A 23,192-nucleotide genomic window follows, 5' to 3' on the forward strand; every position below is an offset into this window, starting at 1 on the left:
GTGTCACAGGTGTTGGTTGGGATCATCCATGATCACCTCTGGGTAGAGGGGATTTATCTGGGGGAATTGTTATTCAGACCCCTCCCCCCACAGCTATTCAGACCGAATGAATTTTCTGAAGCCCGAAATTACCCCTTTCGAACGCACCTTTAAATTGCGTGGCAGTCGCAGTTTGAACCTCATGTTCCGAGTGCGACACGAACACACACTGAGAGTGCGTTGGTGACGCACTTTGAGAGTGTGTTAAAAACGCACCGGCCATTGACCATGAGTCAACAAACGGTAAAACTCATTAAATGAGTCATTAAGTGCATCGTTACAACCTAGGGCACCGCAGCTCTATAAAAAAGGCTTCCCAATCCTTCATTTTCACACAAAAAAGGTTTAAGACGCACTCTCAGGGTGCGTCTTGGGCGCACCTTTAAGGTGCGTATCAAGCGCACCCTTAAGGTGCGTGTATTCTGAACACGCACCTTCAAGCTGCGACACAGACGCATCTACAAAGTGTGATAAAAACCATAACATAATGAGTCGGGTCGCGTAACGAACTTGGGTTTCAGGAAGAATCTTGGGTGGTTGGCAGCAGAAGGTGGCAATGGGGGTGGGTTGCGGTGTCGCTGGCAGAACCGATGGCGGTGGCAGGCGGAGGCAGTGGAGGAGGATGCGTGAGAGAGGGAGGGAGATTTTGAATGAGGAAGATTTAAATGAGTGAAATGTGTTTGGAGGAGGGGGGGTTTCGAAAGTTTGAAGAACTGAGAGAAGTGGGAAGGAGGGGTGAGTTAGTGGGGAAAATGAGAAGTTTTTTTTAAAACAGGGGCATTTTGGACAATTCACCAATTTTGAGGGGTCTGAATAGCTGTGGAGGGGTCTAAATAACAATTCCCTTTATCTGGTTAGGGTTTTCAGAGGCTATTGATGAAATGGTTGTTGGAAATTAATTTCAGTCATAATTATATTAGTTTTGTTAAGGATTAGTATTTTTTTTATTTTTGTTAGTATTAAGTCTTTTGTTATTTTTTAAGATTAATATGATTAATTCGAGATTAGTATTAATTTTTAATTAATCATAACATGTGGCATTACTCAAATTTAAAGAAAATTAAAAAAGCCACGTGGAAAAGTTGACCGGGTAAAAATTAAGACACATCAGACAGAAATACAATTTGTCTTTAATTGAATTAAAAAATAAATTTTAGGGATCCAATTTGGTGCAAAAATTTTATAAGACTAGGTCTGATTCCCTTTACAATTATAGGGACCAAAAGAGTATTTAAATCTAATAATTTTTATTTTAATTTCATTAACAATTAACCACGTGTCATTTAAAATTAATTAAGAATGATGTGGATTGTGCCATGTGTGCACACGCCTGCCACTCAAAACCTTCGCCAAAGTCCCATCCTCCAGTGAGGACCAAAATCAAACTGGCTGCAATCGGAGGGACAATAATCACAATATTTTTCGGGGAGAGACTAAACACAAACGACCTTACAAAGACAGGGACCAATTTAATGATTAACTCTTTCTTGTAGTTTTGTTGAAGTACATGGGTGCAAAGATATTACCTTGAATTAACGATTATATTTATATATTTGGTATTTTAGTTATGGATATCGTTTTTCAAGTTGCATTTTGAATTTTGTTTTAAAATATGAGGCGTTGGAATATCTTGTTGATCTTGTGATGGAGATTCTCAGGTTGTTATGGTAAGGAAAATCTTGGTACTTAAGCAACCCTTCAGCAGAACACGTCCCTTTCCTAGAAACTTCGGATGAATAGTCACTTAAGAAACGAGAAGTTTTAAAAACTAAGGGGTTGTTCAGGGTGATTACCAGTTTACAATTTTTAGTTTCCAAATGCAAATTTGAAAACAAAACGTGTTCGGCAAAAGTGAAGTGAATTTTTATTGAATTTTAAAACTGTTTTATTCTTTTTTTTTAAAACCCGGTTTTTCAAAACTACAAAATATAGTTTATTGATTATGATTTTTAGTTTAAATAAATGTAACTTCATCACTATCATCATCCACAACCATTACCACCACCATTATCGCCACCACCACAACCACTTTCACCGCTGCAGCCGCCACCACGACCTCCACTGCCATTGCCAATCTCCACTAATACCATCTCCACATCTATCCTCCATCTGTGGCACCGCCACATCGAACAGGGCCCAAGATTTTACAAATAGGTTGTTGTTTTTTAGCGGTTACTAATGTGACATTGTTGAAAAATTGAGGCGTTACAAGATGCAACTAACTAGCTAAATATGTTATTTTATTCATAATCTCTGAAATCGTATTTATACAAGATAAATAGGCTTAAATAACCTTTAGGTCCTTGAAATTGTAAAGGGAATCAAATCTGGTCCCTGTAAAATTTTCGCATCAAATTAGGTCCCTAAAATTATTTTTTAAATCTAATTAAGTTCTTTTGCTCAATTTTGACCGGTCAACGGTACAATGGCAACCCTAGTCAGCCAAGGATAGACACGTGGACTTTTTCACATCAATTTTAGTTCATGTTCTTCCACCTTCATCTTCTTCCTCTTCCACCTTCTTCCTCCTCTTCCATAACTCAAATCCGATAAATTCAAAAGGAAGAACAAGGTGAATATGATGAACATATAGTTTTTGTAGGGTTTTGAATTTCTGGGTTTAAGGATTTGAGTTATGGAGAAGAGGAAGAAGGTGGAAGAACATAGACTAAAATTGATTAAAATATTTTTTAAGGGACTAAAATTGATGTGAAAAAGTTCACATGACCATCCTTAGCTGACTAAGCTTGCCACTGGACCATTGACTGGTCAAAATTGAGGAAAATGACTTAATTAGATTAAAAATAATAATTTTAGGGACCCAATTTGATGCGAAAATTTTACAGGGATCAGGTTTGGTTCCCTTTACAATTTTAAGGACCAAAAGAGTATTTAAGCCATATAAATATGATATGATATCTATAACTACTACAAAGGGATATCATTTTGGCTACTATTCACATAAGGGTTTTCATTCAATGTGATGGGGTGCACCATAAGGGAGTAATTAATTAGTTTTGAATCAGCTTTTTGATCAACTTTTTCATGAATGTTTGAGTTTTATTCCTTTTCCATGCACTTTTTTAGGTTTTTACTTTTTCATCTTCAATTGTGCAGTGTAAAGTAAATGGATCACTTATGGCAGAGTTTACTTTTCCGGAAACTTTTTATGGTATAAAGTGACTTAAAATGTGCTGTGATTGAATTTGGCTTGAAAATTTTGCTATATAAGGGTGTGATTCTGTGTTCTCTGAGGCAAAGCTCATCACTAGCAGCATCATGCAGTTCTGACTATTGTTTTAGTTTTTTAGATGACAACTACCCTTATTTTTGGGAAATTTTGTAACTTGGAAGATGAATCCTTGGTCTGCATCTCTTCTTTGTAGGTGTGTATTGTCCGTGGAACTCATGTCAGGGCCATCTCTGGTGTGGTGTTAAATCAATACATGCTGAATGATATGCTGCACTGTTTCTGGTTCAATGTTGGCTTGTACCTTGAGATTGAATATGCTGCATGGTTTCCACTTTTACATACCATGTGCGTGGGATTTATTGTTGATTGGAGGGAAATTTTTCTACTAGGTGGTTCATGACAGAAGGCTTCCTAATGCTGGACAGATAGGTGGTGCTTCTATTTCATGGTTATTGTTGATTTGTATTTTCCCCCCTCCTACTTCTCCTAATAATTTTGGTTTTTGCATTGTTGTGGTTATTTTTAGGATTGGGATATGGAGACGTTGCACTCCAAGTACTCGACCAAAGTACTAACCAAAGGTGTTTTAGAGTTTGTGTTATGATCGACCAAAGTTCTGGAATTGGATGAAAGCTAAGTGCAAGAATTTCAGTGCGTCCTTGTGTGATTGGATTTCAAATCCAAGGAGTTGTTTGGACTACCTCTGAATTCCTCCTTGATTGAGCTCCTATGCTGCACTGGATGTCCCTGGTCTGGAAACTGAAAAATCAGATTTGTTTCAGGCTACTGTTATCACTCTTTTTGAAGGTCTGTGTGTTTTTATGGGGCAGTACCCTTGCTCTTCAGATTTCTCAACCTATCAAGGCTCCAATGATCTTTGTCCTTTGTGCAATAGTATGTGTTGTTAAGTGGCCTATGATGAATAAAAGTAACTGTTGGAAATATATTACAGTTGTATTCCTGTCTTGTACATATATAAACATGCATTGAAGTTTGCTGTGACTGTTACCATGTTACATAAGGTAAAAAATCTAGAATGTAATTTTGATTTTGGACTTCCAATATATAAATGTCACAATTTCTGATAACCATTGCATATTTGGTTGACATTAGTCTCTAAAGGTTCTTAAATCCACTTTTCAAAACCATGCTTCAAATAATTTTTTCTCCAAGCTTTGACCATTCAGCTAATTTTCCATGTGGTTGAGGCCTAGAAAAGTATTTAGCATGTGATCAACAGAGTTTATCGATGCAAGTTTTCAAATTTACTGATTAAGAAGAAAAAGTTGCTCTATAATAAATTAGTGACTGAGTATTATTTTGTATTCACTATCGTGAATACTATTTTATAGTGTTCCAAAACTTATTGTAGATCATCAATGCATGAAAATGAAAGGTGGCTGGAAGGATGATCTATTGACTCTATTTCATATTTTTGTTTGTCGTAGTAATGCCTTCCAATTATTTTAGCTTGCATAGGTTAAAAGTTGAGATGGGAATTATGTCTAAAGTGATTAATTTATGTCTGTAGCCTAAATTTTGTAGAAGTTGGTGTTACTTGACACCTGGTTTCCCCTGTAATTTTTTTTGTCTATTTCTGCTTTCCACTTATATTCATGTTCATATAATGTTTTCCCACTTATTGTTAATGGTTTTTCATGGGAAAGGTTGGACCAAAGGATCATCAGTGCTTTCAAGCTTCTTAAGCCACTATATTAAAGGCTCACATGACTGCTCTAAAAAAGAAAGAAAGGAAGGACAAGAAGAAATCTGCTGAGGCTGATAAAAGAGAAGAGAGTCTTAAAAGTATGACCTTATTTTCACCAGAAGGATGCTCCTCCCCACTTTTTTGTTTTTCTTTTGCAATTTTGAATTTAGAAGTGAAGAGAAAGGGGATAAAAGTTAAGACATATATGATTGTAAGAGAGTTTTCTCATTTTAAAGCATGAAGGCATGTAATACATATGCTTTAGATTACTCTTCATCGAGGTGTCAATTTGTGAAATTTTTCCTTCAGGCTATGTTTGGATTGATGGAACATAATGGAGCGGAGCAGAATGGAATATAATGGAATGGAATGGAGCGGAGCGGAATGGAATAAAAATTTCATTCCATTGTTTGGATATTTTATGACGGAGCGGAACAAAGTTACCACTCTATTGTTTGGATAATGGACGGAGCGGAATGGGTTATAATTTTTGTTATTCCTATATTACCCTTATTTTAAAATAAAAGACAAGCTGAGAAACCAATTGAAAATTGGTAGCCAATATTCAATATCTTATAATCTGGTGTGTCTAACAACTGGAACATGAATGCTCCTATATTCCGATCGAGTATTAAAGACATGAGCATACCAAGTACCAACAAGTTTCAAATTTATTTTTTCAGATAAGCAATGAATTAATATTAATAAAGAGGCACAAGGGGTGTCAACCTTACACAGAGTAATAGAAAAGCAAAAAACATAGAACAGATAGAGAAAATGTACACGAAATGAAACAAGAAACAAAGAGAGGAACAGGGGATAATAACATAAAACAAAGGGGTTGTCTAAATAACCCATGATAAAAATTGGGTTAAATCACCCATGTACAAATGTACCAATCATATTATATTATGTGTCTTTATTTATCCACCTCATTTAGTTCAACTCCTTTATTTTACATTTTCATAATTCTGATTTTATTAAATAATTTAATTACAGAATGAACCTACCAATTTAAATAATAACAAAGGAGTCCTTTTCTAAATTAAAAGAACAAACAGAAAACCATAACCCCTCTTTTCTTCCATTTCCCTGTACGCTCTTCCTCCTTGGAAGGGCTTCAATGATCTTTCCAATGCTTTTTTTTGCCCTATTCCTTGATTTTCATCTCAAGAGTTATAATGCCAGTAATAAAAAGAAACACGTTAAGGATTCATCACTCTTCACTTTATAAATTTGTTGATTACTTGATTGCTGCAATTTCTTTACTGTGGTTAGATGGAAGGAATTGGTCAATTAAAAATGAATGAGAAAGTTACTGTGATTATCGTTTGCTATTTTATGCATCCAGTCTATGATTATATTGATTACTGCAATTTCTATGGTGTGTGTTAGGAAAAAGTTGGATGTAAAAACAATTTCCATCTGAAAAGCTAGCGTACAGGGAAGAAAAGTGGGGAAGAAAGGTTTTTTGTTTTCTCTTTTAGAAGGGGTCGTATGTTTTTTTTTGAAATGAAGGAGTCGTACGTTATTATCTAAATTGATAGGTTTATTTCGCAATTAAATTATTTAATAAAATAAAAATTATGAAAATGTAAAATAAAGGAATTGAACAAAGTGAGGTGGATAATATAAAAACACATGTTATAATCTAATTGGTACACTTGGTCATGGGTGATTTAACCCAATTTTTATCATGGGTTATTTAGACAACCCCTAAAACAAAAGCAAGGGCCCTTCTAAGTTATCACGAAGTCATGTGGGTTCCTTCAGTCTTCAGAGAAGCAAACACGCGTACCCAATAAGGAGGCCAAACATCAGAGTAATTAGAATTATTTCCCTTCCAAATAGTCAGAATTAAACACAAATTTAGAAAATAAGTTAGAAAATAATCATCCTCAATATCCATCTTCAAATAAGTTTCAAATTTATTATCACTAGCACAATAACGTGAAGTTGCAGAGATTCTGCCCAGAACTATTTCAATTGTTACGTGATGGGAGAAAATTAGGGCCACCAACTAGGAGAAGTTATGTATGGAGGTTACCATGGGTATAATAGTATTTTCATAATTTAATTAAGTGATGAGTTTTTCTTTCCATTCCTTTCCATCCAATTTGGGGGGGAGCAAATATGAAGGAAAGTAATTGAGCATGATGGATCTTGGACCACTACTTACCACTCCCTTCCATCATATTTTAAATAAAACAAACAATGGATCACTCCCTCCTCCCCCACCACTCCACTCCACTCCATCCCCCTCCCCCAATCCAAACAAAGCCTGAGTGGAGTGAAATAGAATAGAATTGATGATTATGTGTGCTTATAGTATACTCACTCCGTTCCTATTTAACTGTCCAGGAAGAGAAAAAACACACATATTAAGAAGTGCAATTAATTTGTTACTTTTCATAAAAGTATTATTTGATTTCCTATTTCACCCTTTAAAATGTATATTATCTTTACTCATTTATTGTTCATGCAAGGGCATTTCTTGGTAAAACATCATTTAATGCTCTCTTGAAACTCTAAGTGGACAGATATATAGAAATAAATTTTTTTCTTTAAAGTGGATAGTTAATAAGGAACGGAGGGAGTAGTATAAAAGGGTGCAGATTTTTTTTCAAGGGTCGATTTATTTTTGAAGTAGAGATTCGTTTGAGTAAGGGAGTATAACATGTGGCAATTTGAAGAGCTGCTTCGTGAGATTGTTCCTTCCTGGAAGGATCTTACTTTTCTCATATTCTTATATCCAACGATTAGGGGCAATTTAATTAGTAGAGCCGAGGGAGCAATAAAGATTATAACTAGAAGATAATGTGTAAGTAAGGAGTGCCCATTTATCATGTATTTATATACAAGGGCGCAGCAAACCTAGAGGAAATCATGTGAGAATATATATAATACCGATGTATAACATATATTATTCGGTAATAGTTGATATTATCTCAATTAGGAATCATTATTCTCATATATATATGACGTAATTATTGGATTAAGGTATTGGTTAGTCAAAGTATTCGAGGCATTAGAATATGTGAAATGTTAAGATTTGAGATAGACTCAGGTCTAAAGCAATGAGGTACTTGGCTTAAATCCTATAGTATACTCGTGATGTAGGATGAGCTTAAAAGCTTCAAGGCATGTGCCCGAATGATTTAGCCGAGTTTGCACTGCCATAGATTTTAGCTAAAATATGAGACTGCGATTTCCTAGAGTGGAAAGAGATGCGTCTGTCACGATCTGACCATTGATGGGAGTAAGGGGACGCGTTAGTAAATGGATGAGTTATCGATAGTCATGTCGTCGGTAAGGGTTTTTGGTGGAAAAAATATAAGTTGGACCGCTTACACCATCGGTAATGGGGTGAGAATGGTTGGCGGGAAGCATAAATGGCATCAAGATCTGACGGAAAAATTACCAACAGTTTTACCAATATTTTACAATATATTTGTCCAACCATGATTAAACTGTGGTTGGGCGGTAATATCTAAATATTTTTTAATAATATATTATATGTAAAATAACTTATTAATGTAAAATGTTAAGAAATTAAGTTAAATTAAATTTTAAACTAACATAAATTAATAATAATGTATATTTTATAAGATAAAATGAATAAAAAAATATTTATCCATGTGTATGAGTATTCTAGTTGAATAAAATTTAATTTTATTAAATTTAAAATAAAAATATAACTTTTGATTGAATTTCTTAGAATTTTTTAATTAAGACCAATTGAAATTGGTTTTGGTCGGTTTAATAACACTGTTTTTTTTCTTCAGTTTTAATATGGTTTAATCAGTTTTTGGACGGTCAATCGAACCAATCTTAAGGACGGTTCCAGTTTAATTGGTCGGTTTGACCTTGTTTTTACATCTATGATTTTAACCTACAGGTGAGTCCGTTGCAAAATTTACCAAGGGTCTTGGCCTTCGGTAGCTTGGGCAACGAATGCATTAATTGCACCATCCAATAACCAATGGTTTTAGCAACAACTTAAAACGTTAGTAAGTTGTCTTTTTATAGGTTATCCATGACTTAAACGGTAACTCATATATAATAGCATTGCCCGTCACTTTCACTCACCCCTCCTCTCCTCTCTATTTTTTTTTTAAAAAAGGCGACATTTATTTTTAGTTTTTAATTCTTTTTAGTTTTTAATTGATATTTAGTTATTTCTTTAATTTTTTTGAATTTATTTTTCATTTTGTAGTTTTGACAGCATTTGTGAGACATTTTACATAGATTAGGACATCATTGAGATTAGTAGAACTTTGTTTGTCCGCGTAGGATAACTCAAGTGGTAGGAGCTGAGGGACATATGGGTTGAGTAGGGAAAAGTCCAGAGATCGATTCTTGGCGGGTGCAATTTATCTTTCCGATGTACCAAAAAAAAGTATAACTTTGTTTATGTTTAACTATGTTTAGTAGTTTAATTTAATCATTATATGTGTTAAGAGTTTTCTAATGTGTGCCTTGTTGATATAATAATTAATGATTGGATGAAAGTAAGGGCTCGTTTGGCACGCCGTATTATGCATGATAGTATAAGCTTATACAATATATTATGAGTTTATCCATTGTTTGGTGATGACATTGTATTGTATAAGCTTATCCATCAAAGTCTCCTTATACGTCAAAATGACGTATTATTTAATCCATCATGTGAGTGATGGATAAGACATGATAAGGTTGTGACGTATAAGTCACTATCACCACCACCCTCCATTACTGCCAACTTACACCACCATTGGCACCACCACCGCCACCGGTGTTGTCGCCACCACCCGATCACCACCGCCGCCGCCACCGCCGCCCTACCGTCACCACTGGTGTTGCTGCCACCACCACCACCACCACCACCGCCCTACAGGCACCACAATCCTATCGCCACCACCACCACCATTGCCTGCACCCTCCACCGTCGCCGCCACCCTACTAAGCCGCCACCGCCTTACCACCACCACCCTATCGTCGCCAACACCACAACCACCATCATTGTCACCACCGATCACCACCACCGCCGCCCTACCGATCACCACCACCGCCGGTGTTGCCGCCAACGCCACCACTACCACCACCGCCCTACCGCCACCACCGACACCACAACCACCACCCTATCGCCACCACCACCACCACTGCCTCCACCCTCCACTGTAGCCGCCACCCTAGCGCAGCCGCCACTGCCACCGCGACCACCCTATCATCGCCACCACCACAACCACCATCACTGCCACCACCACCACTAACCTATCTCAACTGTCACCACCACCGCGACCAACACCAACCTACCACCATTTCCACCATCACCACTTCCATTACCACCGCCACCACCGTTATAATCACTTCCATATTTGATTTTTATTATATATCATTATTTAATACTTCATTAAACATAAAATTGCATTAATTTAAACGATATGGTAAATTATACAGAGTATGACCAAACGCTGGATAGTATAAGAAAGTTATCAGGACTCATACTATCAGACCTAATACTATCAGGTCTTATACTATCAGGCCTTATACTATACGCCGCACCAAACGGGCCCTAATACTCTTTTTATTAGAAAAAAATGCAGCAAGTTTCACTATCTCACATTAATTTATTTATGTAACTATTAAACACACAAAAAAATCAATGATAAAATAATTAAACTTAACATAATTAAGTTATTTTTTCCTTTAAAAAAATAAATTTATTTTTTCAATTGAAAGGTGTTGATACAAACATTTATCCTTGGAATAAACGAATATCAAAAGAGAAACCAATACGAATAGGGATAATATTGTGAATAATTTAGAGCACCACCGTAACGTTCTATTTTTTTTAAATGGTGCTTCGGAACCAAAGCGATGAGGTTCGGGTTAAGGTAAAGGCCACGTAGTAGAGCATCCTAAAACTGGACCCACTTAACGAGTATTAGATATGCAGTAATGGGGCCCACAACTTGATGATCGTTTCCTACGTGGTTGGCGCCTTTTCATCATAACCGTTGGCTTCGTCGACGTGCTTCTCACTCACTGCCACTTCCTCAACCTCTCTTTCACATAACCACTTCCACTTCAAGCGCGTGCCAACTACGTACTCACCAAAGGAGATTGTACTATTGATTAGTGGAGGATCCAAAGCAAAATGTTCATTATCCACATCATAATCTTACCTCGAATTCCAAACATAGCACGTTGGAAATAGAAAAATAACTGTTATGTACAACATGAATCAAACATTCAAAAGAAATATTGTGTACCGAAGTGCACTGGGACGTCTAGATTATGTACCTCTTGACATTCATTACTCAAAGCTAAAGTTAAGATGCTATTGTTTCGAGGTAAATCTGATTAAACTTCTACTGATCGACCCTTCCCCGACTATGGTCTTGATTACAACAAACGAATCTGACCACTCCTATTTCTCGTACCCAATTCAAGGTCGGACAACTGAGAGCGTTTATATCACCTCTTCACGTCTCATCGCGGGTCTTTTCATCCAACTACAAGCATAGGTGGAAAGCTCAAGGTTTCAGGTCTTGCTTATGAGGTCACCTTAACCCTCTGAAAATCCAACGATTGAGGTTTGAGGCTGTATCAGGCACTCGGCTCATCACAATCCTCGATGCCTCCTCGACAAGCTCTCATATACTCCCTCCGTTCCTAATTATAAGACTTAGGCCCCGTTTGGAAAAACAGCTTAATTAAGCACTTATGGTCATAAGCGCTTATGACGTAAGCGCTTATTCATAATCTATTTTTAAAAATTTATTGAAATAAATTAAAAATAAGCTGTATATAAGCATAAGTTGTTTTTCATAAGCTATCCTGAGTAGCTTATGAAAATAAGCTGAAAATAGCTTATGGCAGGTCATAAGCTGTTTGCATAAGCCCTCCCAAACACTGGCATAAGAGCTTATGCTGTCAGATAAGCTCAAATAAGCTCTTCCAAACTGGGGCTTAATACAAAAAATTACGCTTATTAAGAAAACATTAAATGTGTCTAATTAGTGTATTGATTTTTCAAAAATGCATACATTCCTCCATATTTACCCTTTGTTATTTTCTCTCACTAATTAATGGTAGGTGGTAATTAAAAACTTTGGAATTGAAAATACACAATTAATGTGAGGGTATATATGAAAGAGTAGAATACTTTGTGCTAGATTATTGTTAAAGGTCTTATATTTAGGAATATGAAAAATTTAAAACTAGGTCTTATAATTAGGAACGGAGGGAGTAAAAGACAAGACCTAAATGATTACTATGTACGCACACTCTCACTCCAACACTTGGAGAATTTCTCCCTGAAACCCCAACCACTGATTTTGGCATCAGAGTGTCCTAAAAAGGATCTCCTTGGGCGTAGCAACGATGGACCACCGCATAACTTCTCCTTCCTTATAGCTTCTGTTTGCATGTCCACTAAGTTTCACAGTTCCTCTTCAATCAATACAATTATGGTGATTTGACCAGATTCATCGGATCAATTTCCATACTTTAATCATGGTGCGCGACATAGTGCTTGTTTGGTTGCATGTTCGAAATTCACGTTACACCTTAAAATCACATTAACACAGACAATATTTGATTTGAAGAGTGTGCCCAACATACATCTAAACATGTCGAATGATGCTTAATTTAAGTGGTACGTGCTTGATTCATCTAAAGTAAAGTTAGAGTGTTGTGTATAAAAAAAATCTGCATGGAAAAGTGATTTTTTAATTCAAACAAAATTGCATATCATGGAGGTTAAAAGTGATTTGAAAAAAAAATAAATCAAATTCATTGTCTGCATCTGCAATTGCTGTCGTGATATCAAAGTTTTAGATGTTTCTGTGACAGCACTGCAATTGCAATTATAGCATTAACCGCATTTGTCCATAATTTGTAATATCAAGGATCGTGACACAAGTGCAACTCTAAAACCTTGAATCATTAATTGCATTGTAATTATCATTATGTCTATCACTCCCAGCTGCTACGGTTTACTACCTGATATAGTATATTTCAACGATTTGCTAGGCATGGTAGCAAACTTGATATAGAAATATCCGTATACAAATCATAAAGTTCTGATATGATCAGAGTCTTTATGAACTATAAAACTAAACCATAAATTCAGTTTAAGTAAGGAAGAGGCTATTTATTAACAGTAAAACTAAAAGGCTAAAAAGCTATCGCTTTAGAGTTTAATGTTGTTAACCAGGTCAACACCATTAGATTATTGGATTCTAACTAAAGATGTAAAATTGTAAATTAATCAAAGAAAGCTTCATAGCTACGGTTATTATTGAAAGGTTGAAATTTTAGTGTTTTATTGCTTTTTCTTTATGACTTTCACATGTTAAGTGAGCCCGGCTGCTACCCATAATATATGATTATCATATTCATGAGCTCCCTTTGTGAGGTTTACATCACTTTCTGGTGTAGGAATGTGCAGACTCATGCTGTCAACTCTCAAGATGGCAAGCCACATCAAACAATGGAACCACATGCACTCTCATTTTGTAATGGAAAGCAATCCTCAATTTTGATTACCAAAGAAACTAAATACTCAATCCCTACACATGTACAGTACCCCACCCTCCAAAAAAACAGAAAAAATCCTCTTCAATTTTGATTACTTGCGGCCAGATAAATCCTAAAATCCTAAATTCATATAGTCAAGGATCAGAGTCGTGTGACAAAGGACTCAAATTTTAAGATTGTATGAGTCGTCTGATCTTGATGATACATATGAGACGATCTTAATCAAACAGCTCGAATTATTTCAATGTGTGAATTTAGGATGACTCTGGCTCCAAGCAACCCAAATTGACATTATCTATAGTCTTTCTCCCTTCAAAAATTGTACCAACAATGCAAACTTGAATTTCTTTATAAGGAGTAAAGTCTGAGATATATTTTCAAGTTGTAATAGTTTAAACTTAAAACAAGAATGAGGTATTTGAAAACAAATCCATGTACTAATGTTTTAAGAATAGATCTAAGTAATGACTGGACTAGTTGTGACATTGTTGAAACTTGAAAGAGGACAAAAGTGTGAGCATTATTACAATCTAGTTGGTATTCCTCTTTAGTCTTTATGAAATGTAGGTGTACCTTTTGGCCATGATCCATAACATGTCTCCAAAACTATATGAAGATTGTCACCTACTCTATTCATCATAGCAGTGACTTTCTGGAGGGTAACTTTATTCTCAGAGCCCATTTTTGCTGTCATAATTAAGGCATTCAATCATCATCCTTATTACTATCATATTATATTTCCATTTGGCTTCCTCTGTATGATTACCCCAGCTATAAATTGTATGTACAATTTTTTTTAATTGAAATTAATGTTAGAAAAATAGGCTTGATCGTGATGGAAATCACTTTCCTTAAAGTATTTCAAGCACTCTTTGAATTTCGTCTTAGAGTTTGGATGCAGGAATACCCAGGATAATCAGCCTTGGTTCGAGTTTGCACAAGACTAATGAAAACTCGATAAGCAGCGAAGTATTTTCTGGAAAACAGAGGATAAGATTGTGTGTTCTGAATTCTGAACATGCACTCTATTTATAGGCAAAAACAGAACAATTCATAAGGTTGCGACCCTTCATGAATTATATCCGTTACCAACAAATATGTGAATAATTGCGACCCTTCATGAACAGGTGCAAAATTCGAATTCCAAAACAAACAGACGTTACGGCAACCGAGTAGCCGTCGTCGTCGATGCGTCGTGCCGTCTACAAGCCGCCACTAGCGCCTCTACGCCCACGCCCACGCCGGTGGCGACACCGGCGAGGGGTGGTGTGAATGGAACATGTGACATAAAAGCTTGGGACCACCAAACCATGCACATGTAGCACTACATCCTCACTTTGTCTCTTTGTTGAATGGTTGGCATTTAATGATATATAAATGCTTTGGAAAGTTGCTCCACTTTCTATGTGGGACTTCATTCCAATCCATTCAATGCAAAATCAACACACTTGTCATTTTGGAACACTATGTAATTATTACTCCTTGAGTAATTATTACAACAATTAAACCAAAGAATGTGCTGTACAAAACTTGAATATATGGGCATCAAACATTTTATAAACAAAAGAGAAGCCTAATCTTTACTTCTAAGGAAAAAAAGAGTTTGTTACATTACCAAAATGTAGCAGTAGGTGGGTTTAAATTCTTTGTTTGAAGGGAAGAAAAGGGTTAATTGCTGAGTTAATTAATGGAATTCTAGTTCTCTAATGGAAGATGGTCCTAAAGAATAAAGAAAAAAGTTGCTGTTTGTCACTCTTCATCCCCCACAAGCACCACACTTTGTAAAGAGGTGGGGTAGCAAGCACTCCAAAGGGAATCATGAAAGCATAGCACTCTCAGTTGCTTTGATAGGTTTAGGCATTTTGGCCCGACCAAACTATGATGAAGGTGAAAGTGAAGGTGGAACCTCAAGAATAGTGCCCTCTTTTTTTTGTTCCCACTCCTACTCCTAGGAGGACCAACCATGTTTTCTTGTAATGCTCATTCCTCAGAGTATGAACTTGTGATGACATTTTGTTTCTTATGTCACAACAGCTATAACGCCACTCACATAACATTTGAGTCCAGAGTCTGAATTCTGACTTTATTCTATCTCATCCCCTTAGGTAATCTCTGAACAAAAATTATAAATATCTTGTTAAGTAGACCTGTCAAAATGGTTCAACCCGGCCCATTCAGGTTGGCTTGTCTAGGGTTGTCAAGAAAGTGGATTAAGTCGGCACGGCTCATTTTCTAGCGAGCTAGAAAAAGATCAATCTAGCTCGACCCATTGTATGTTAGCGGATTGGCTTAGGGGTTTTTAGAAAGAAAAAAGATTGGCTTACAGATCAGTTCGATTCAACTAGTGCGAACTCGTGTAAACTGACTGGATGACCCGACTCAATTTAACCCACGGTCTGCGTGAGCTGAATTTTGACTAACTCAATCCCACGACAAACCGAGTTGGCTCGCAGGTTGCGGGCCGAATTATACTTTTAAGAAAGTTGAAAGTAAAGTCACAAACTATATTTGGATATCTGTTAGCCGCACAAGTGCAACCAAATATTTGCACACACTTCTAGACTAAAAGTGTATAGAACTTTTTTCTTATAAATTGAGATAAAAGTTCATTCACACAACATTCAAACATTCAAGTCTACAAATAAAATACAAGCATAGTAATTTTTGTTTTAGTTTCCTAAGGATGTGATTGGACATGACAAACGGATCCTATCCTGTGTGTCTTATCTAGGAATGTCTCAGACTTTGGATGCCACGTAGTGGCTGCTAATCCTTATCATTTCATCTTCTTAGTTGGTAACCCCACTTTACATTCAGTTATTCACTAATGAGTTGTCCAATTATCATGACCTTTATTAACATGAGTTAACTGGCATTCCCATGGAAAGAGGAGGTGATGAATTATCTAATCCAGATCCAGCACTAAATCATAAAGCATTTTTCAAGTTGTAAACAAACCAATAGAAAGCTTCATTTGGTAGCACATGTTTAAAGATAATATAATTGAGGTAAGTGTAGTAATGGGGGGAAACACAACCCATCCCCAGTCTGAAAGATAGCAATAGCTTGTTGGGCAACGAAGCTGATTGAGATGGGTTCTCTTGATGGAGAAAATGCTCTCAACTTTTACACGTTAAGTTAGGCATTCAAAGTGCCTCTGAGTTTGACGACTCAACTTGCTTAATGCTTCTGTCCTGATACATTGACACACTATGTACCTATCCTACAAAGAACCGTGATCTCTAATTCCATGTATACATTGAACTTTCTTCCATTATTTGAAAGAATTTTAGATGAGTAAAGCAACCATTCAAAAATCCCTGGAACTCCATTTTTTAGTCACCAAAAACAGGTCTTAGTTCCATTTTCTTAATTACTTTCCATTATTTTGATGACTTACTTTACACTCTAAAGTGACTACCCGCCTCATGAACCAAATTGTTTATCTTCAACCTCCGTTCCAAAGGGATCTCCGCCCCGCTTACAATGATAACAGGAGACAGAGCATGTTTTTCTTTTAGAGTAGTGGCACTCAACCAAAGTTTAACCAGGTCCTACTAGTCCTCAAGGTATGGGACCTGAGTTGTAGATTAGGTGCCCCTGTAAGACCAGAGACCTCAAATCCTGGTTTGGTCAACAATCCACTGGAAAAGTTAACAATCCACTGAATCTAGTTAATCCTGGAGAGTCACAACTTCTCTGTGACAGTTTACTGAATATAAAATCCTTGTTGTAAGTAAATTAATTAGTAAAAATATACTAGTAAAATGTTGTGTGCATGGCTCAAGCTAAAATGAATTTCGTTTACATGTCTGAGAACAGAAAAAATGGTACATTTTGTGAGACATATTTCCAAAATATATAAACTTGGAAATATATATTGCTATATATAAATTAATGTTCGAGGATATACTTATACAATGAGCTAGTCTAGTGGAAATGTATCATCCTCTGAAACCTGTGTTGTATGGGTTCGAACCTTGGCAGTTACCCTTTTGTCCATTAATTTGAACTTAAATTCAAAATTTAAGCAAAACGTCACGTCCCTGGGATTTGAACCCGCAAGGCGTGACTTGTAGGCCTTGTTTGTTAGAAGAGAGATAGGGAAGAGAGAAGAGAGAGTTAGAGGAGAGTTGTTGATGGCACCCTTGTTTGGTTTGACATGAGTGAGGGAAGAGAGAGATCAAAACGTGGGTCCCACTGACTTTATTGGATCTTCTCAAATTGGAGAGATTTCCAACAGTACACACGTGATGCACAAATCAGATCCTTTTTTGCATCTATTTTAAAATTTCTGGCGGTTTAATGGCTCCAGTAATGTTGTCAAACCGCCAGAAAAGTGTACCACTTGGATAAAATTAATATTTAATATAAAAAGTAACTTTTTCTCTCTCCTCCACCTCATTCTCTCTTCTCTATCTCTCTTCTCTTTTTTATCATACCAAACAACCTATAAATCCACTCTATTTCTCACATATTTCTCTCTACTCAACTTCTCTCTTCTCTACTCTCTCTTCTCTATCTCTCTCTTCTCTACCAAACGGAGCCGTATTGCTAAGGGACACGCTGCCAGATGAACCAACGTGATAGTTGGTAACATTATTGAAACATTAATTATATATGTCGGTTTTTGAGAAACATTTTATTAAGAGATATATCTCTTCACCAAGGGATGTTTATATCTCTATATAAAGAGATACTTGGGCAGAAAAACAGATAATTCTGATGCACGAAATTGGACTTTCTTTTGGTCAATTTCTCCTCCATTTACTATATTCTAAATCATCTCTCACTTCACTAATGCATGAGTGAAGAAGTGTGGGAATCATACTTCTGTAAACTATTATCAAAGATACGCTTGGTGTGTTAGTGCAAACCACATCAAGGAATTCAAAGTATCCTGAAGGGAATTCGCCGGTTTTCTCACTTGCATCCAATACACAGTAATTGGTGGGGGCGAATTGAACCTAAAGGTTAGTGCTTATGCACGCTTTGAATCTTCAAGTGCTTCCGTCGTCAAGATCTTCATCAATCTAAGAGTTGCAGCATCTTCCCCAACAAATTATTTCCCAACACATTTAGCTAGTTAATAATTGATAATTGACACCAAAGCAAGAGGGGCAGCAACAATCTGAAAGAACTAGATCAGAACACACAAGGGAAGAAAGATTCTCATTGATCAATGCTGAAAACAGGGTACAGTTCTCTCCTAATCAGAATTCCACAATACGCTCCTAACTACCATTACAATCTCTTATATTGAATTAACTAAATGCTGTTATCAATTCTAATTAACTAACAAACTGTAACATCCAGTAGCAAACTAACTGATACAATGGTCTAATTAGATCAGCCCAATATCAGTCCACTAATCTCTATTCGTCATATGGCACATGTTAGTCATAGGAGGACGGGTCTTAACTCTATCAATACCTGCCCCTTAAAGATCCACTTTGTCCTCCAGAAGGCAAATCTTTCCACTTGATCAAAACTTCAATTTCTCCCACTGGAAAGTTTGTAACCCCCTACCTCTGCTGGTTCTGCAGTCAAAATCAGATCTTCTATTAAACTGGGAGGCATAATAAAGCAGTGTTGAACTAATCTTTTCCAGCACATATAAATCCACAGTTAAACATTACAGAATTACTTATTCCCTCACAAAAATTATTCCAGGCTGCGTCCCGTAACTTTTTCCCCAATGTGAAAAACTCACAGGATTTCCAAACAGACACTTCATTGTCATGATCCCTTTTAAATATATATATTAAGATTAAGGGGTTAATTTCAGCTCACATGGTGTGGAAAATACTATACTATACATAAACAATTAAGAATCATAAAGAATGGGATCTTGGTTACCAAATGGAAGATTAGTCAGCTGGACTAGCTATGTTTATTAACTGTTCTACTGCACAGACTACCTTCATCTTTACACGATATGTGGCTGAGGGTCAGGATGGAAAAACGAAACAAGAGGACGGTGTCAACTTATAGTGACTGACAGTAAACGTATGAGTAACAGCTAGTTTGTGGAGACAAAACCAAAACGCCTAAATTTAGTTCATATTCAGGGAGGATGATTCTGAGATTACAGTAGAAGTTTTTTAAGGGGCTCTAGGATAGAATGAAAGACATCACCATTTACCGTATCCTAGGATTGGACAAGGGTCAATTTCAGGTCTCCTTCATGCATTTTTTAAGGGACAAATTCTATGTTATCAGGCTTCAGCTCTTCCCTTTCTATTTCGTCCCAACTTGCCTTATTTTCTCCACTCGCTTTCTTTCTCTAAGCTATTCTATCCAATATTTCCATACAAAAACCCTCCTCCTCATTGTCTTGGTTTGTTACAACTTACATACACCTTAGGATTTTATTACCAGGTTCATTTTTAATAGATAATTAGATGGTTATGTCCAACTCTGGCTGTTATGTTATATAGTCAGACCCAAGCCTGGAAAAAGAGGAGAATTGTATTAGGCAGTCAATAGCCAGCCTAAAACTTAATCGAATCTTCATGACATAGATCAAATATGTGGTATTGTAAGCTCTCCCTACTTCACTTTTAGGGAAGCTAAAAAGTTAGGTTTAGGGCAGAGACTGTAGAAAGGAAGAGCAGTCAGGACATGTTCATGCAAACTGTTTAGTTTGATCGAAGACATATAGATCTGCCAACTATCTACAGTTTTAATTTATGAAAATTTAAACTCATTAACATTAGAATATAATAAATAAGTTCATGAATAGTCTAGATTGAAACATGTGGATGGATCATATTGTAGCATATTTACAAACAGTGACCTAGCAAAAATTGAAGAAAATGATCTACTTAAGTACTAGCTGAAGTTTAGGCCTTAGGGACATACTGAGATGACTTAAAATTTTATGGGGGTTGGAGAAACTTCTCCTTCTTTCGTAGCTCCTTCACTCGCAGCTCCTTCAGAAACACCAGCCACATCCCCCTCAGCAGGTACCGACTTTGCAGCCATGGCAACAAGGAGAGCATGCCGCCTATCCACCACCTCTATTGGTATAGTAGGAGATTTACCAAAACATTGTCCAAACAATTACAAAGTTAAGCACATATCCAATTATTTGCAGCAACATCCTTACCCTTGCCATATCTTTTCAAGTATTCCTCTTGAGCTGATATTACTCTTAGACTTCTTCCGGACTCCAACATTGTGACTCTTACTGGCTAAAGTTTCACCTTCTTTGTGTGGGCCTGGTAAGAGCAACCCGCTTGGACTACTTGGGAATTCGCGCAACTCATTTGGTGTTTCTTCAACTTCATGCTCAACAAAAATGAAAACTTCACACCGGTTATCAATAGCATATGTAGCCAATATCATAATCATTCATATTATAGTAATTAATTAAACTGAAATTAAGGATAAGATATGATTGAATAGGTGTAATGTTTCAGAAAAGATTATATGTATACAATTATTAAAATATTTATGTGTAATAATTAAATTTTAGAAAATAGTAATTCCTTTAATATATTTTAAAAGATAAAATACAAATATGGTTATTAAATAAAAGGTTTTTAATAGGCTTATCATGTGGTCAAGTAGTGTTACTTTGGTGAATATTATACTGTTTAGTCTAACTCAATCCAAAAGCATTCTCCCATGCAGAGGCGGATTGAGCGCCTGGCCACCTAGGGCAAATGCCCAAGCTCTAGCCCAAAAAAAAAATTTCTTTGGACCACATCATCTTTTGGGCCCAAAAAAAAAATAAAAAAGGGCAAAATTTAAAGGTTGGGGTAAATTTGAGGGACTATTTTATAACAACAAATTTCCTACTCAAATTTTGCCCAGGTTTCACAAAATTTCTGGGTCCGCCTCTGCTCCCATGACCCTTGTTTTCTGTGGACAATAAGCCACCAATGGACTCTTTAAACACCATTCTACACCTAAAAACAAGTCTTAACATTCCAAGTAAAATACGGAACAGAAAGTGTGTTTTGCAAGTTTTCATCTTCAATGTCTAGTTTCCTCAACATGGTAAAGAACATACCTTTAACACTTGCATTAGCGAGTTGAGGGGACTCATTAACCTGAAACCTAGTTTACACCCGAAATGTAGCAGCAATAGCTCCTTCCTGCATCAATTTTTTTCTTCACGAAAAGGAAAAAGAGAAGTTAGGATGAATAAGAGATTCTCAGTAGGTTATGGTGGTGGAGCACCAGCGGCAGCATTGTACACGAGTGGAGCAGTGGGAATGGGCGGAAGAGTGGTTAATTGTACTAAATAACCCAGGAACTCAAGAAGACAGAATAAGAAGAGAGAAAGTGGGAAGAGAGAATATGAAGAGAGAGAGAGAGAGAGTAGATGAGTAGAAAGAAAGAGAATTTTTTTAAGTTTTTTGTATGATAAAAATAGAAAAATAAAAAAGAATGAATTCGCTTCTCTCTCCATTTATTCATTTTTAGCGCAAAAAATGCGATTTTGGTGATTCACTTCTCCTCAAAATGAAGGCTTTTTGGGAGTGCCTAGTAATCGAATACGCTCAAGTTCTCTTCTCCCTAACTCTCTATACTATCTTTTTTTCTTCTGTTTTCAACCTATACCAAACAAGGTGTAAAGGAGGCACCCTTTACTATTTTTTCTTATTTATTTTCTGTGGTAACCAATTCTACAATCGACAACAGTTAATTTTACATTTCTTGTTGGACTAACTTTTCCAACATATTTTTCTTCATATACAACATTAGACTTTTTGTAGTCCTTGAAAATATAGCAAGTGTTGGTCTTAGTTCATGATTGGTCAATAAATGATTAGATTTTAACCCCTAAAAGTATAGTTTTTTTTTTTGTTGAAGGACAAAAATAATACGGCCCAACTGGGCCGAGAAACAAATCGGTGGGCCAACAAAATAAACAATGCATTCAATGGCCCAATCCAGACAAAATATACATTGTTTTTGAAACAAAAATACAAAATGGTGACTCACATACCAATCGAACAAAACAAAATGACGGCGACGCTGTGAAGAGGGTCTTCTTCAGTTTCTTAAATGGTGACCACTTCGCATTTTTGCCAATTCAGGTCTCTCACCCTCAACATAGATATTTCTTAAATTGAGATAGTAAATACTTCTGTTGTAGTATCCCTTTGAATGTAGGAAACTTTTTGTAAACTCTCATGTGTTCCATTATCTTCTTTGTGGTGTGTTTCCATCCTCATTCTTAGTGTCTGATTTTTCCCAACAACTAGTGATGACTGATTGATGAAACTCAAGAATGTATGTATTTTACTAGTTCTTCAAAATCCAGGCTTAATAGTATAAGAAAGAACTCATACGTACCCTTAGATACTTAGATTTTATGAATTCCTAATCCAACTATTAATAGCTCAATATGCTTTAAGATATAGAAATATGCAGTTCATTTGTCATGAATACCTTAGCCCAGGTTTTAAAAACTAATGCGTTCAAAGTGAGTCTCAAGCCCTGTCAAAACATTATATCATGTACTTTCAGTGTTAGAGATGCATTTATTGTAGGTTTCCACCTTGGGTGGATGATTCTGAAGAAATAAGTAGAAATATACAACATGCTGATATTAAAAAGTCTGTCTGAGCCAGCCAAAGCCTTTATTTTCATCCTTTGTTGGTGACAAAGAAGTTGAACATCTAATTGGAACCCTCACCCATGGCCATGAGATTACAGCTCTCCAATATGGTGACAAAGTCTAAATTGAGATTGAAAAGGCTTTCTGCT

General features: G+C 36.3%; 1 long non-coding RNA gene across 2 annotated transcripts; it reads left to right on the forward strand.

Annotated features, from left to right (window-relative positions):
• Nucleotides 1-3,270: 3,270 nt before the first annotated feature.
• LOC130712144 (uncharacterized) lies at nucleotides 3,271-5,556 on the forward strand. 2 transcript variants are annotated; one of them, XR_009010858.1, is made up of 3 exons: nucleotides 3,274-3,661; nucleotides 3,759-5,038; nucleotides 5,250-5,556. It is a non-coding gene; the product is annotated as an uncharacterized LOC130712144 (long non-coding RNA). The 2 variants fall into 2 exon arrangements; XR_009010857.1 differs by lacking the exon at nucleotides 5,250-5,556 and having other exon boundaries at nucleotides 3,271-3,661; nucleotides 3,759-4,320.
• Nucleotides 5,557-23,192: the final 17,636 nt, after the last annotated feature.

This window comes from Lotus japonicus, chromosome 4 (genome assembly GCF_012489685.1).
Source record: "Lotus japonicus ecotype B-129 chromosome 4, LjGifu_v1.2".
Classification (NCBI taxonomy): domain Eukaryota; kingdom Viridiplantae; phylum Streptophyta; class Magnoliopsida; order Fabales; family Fabaceae; genus Lotus; species Lotus japonicus.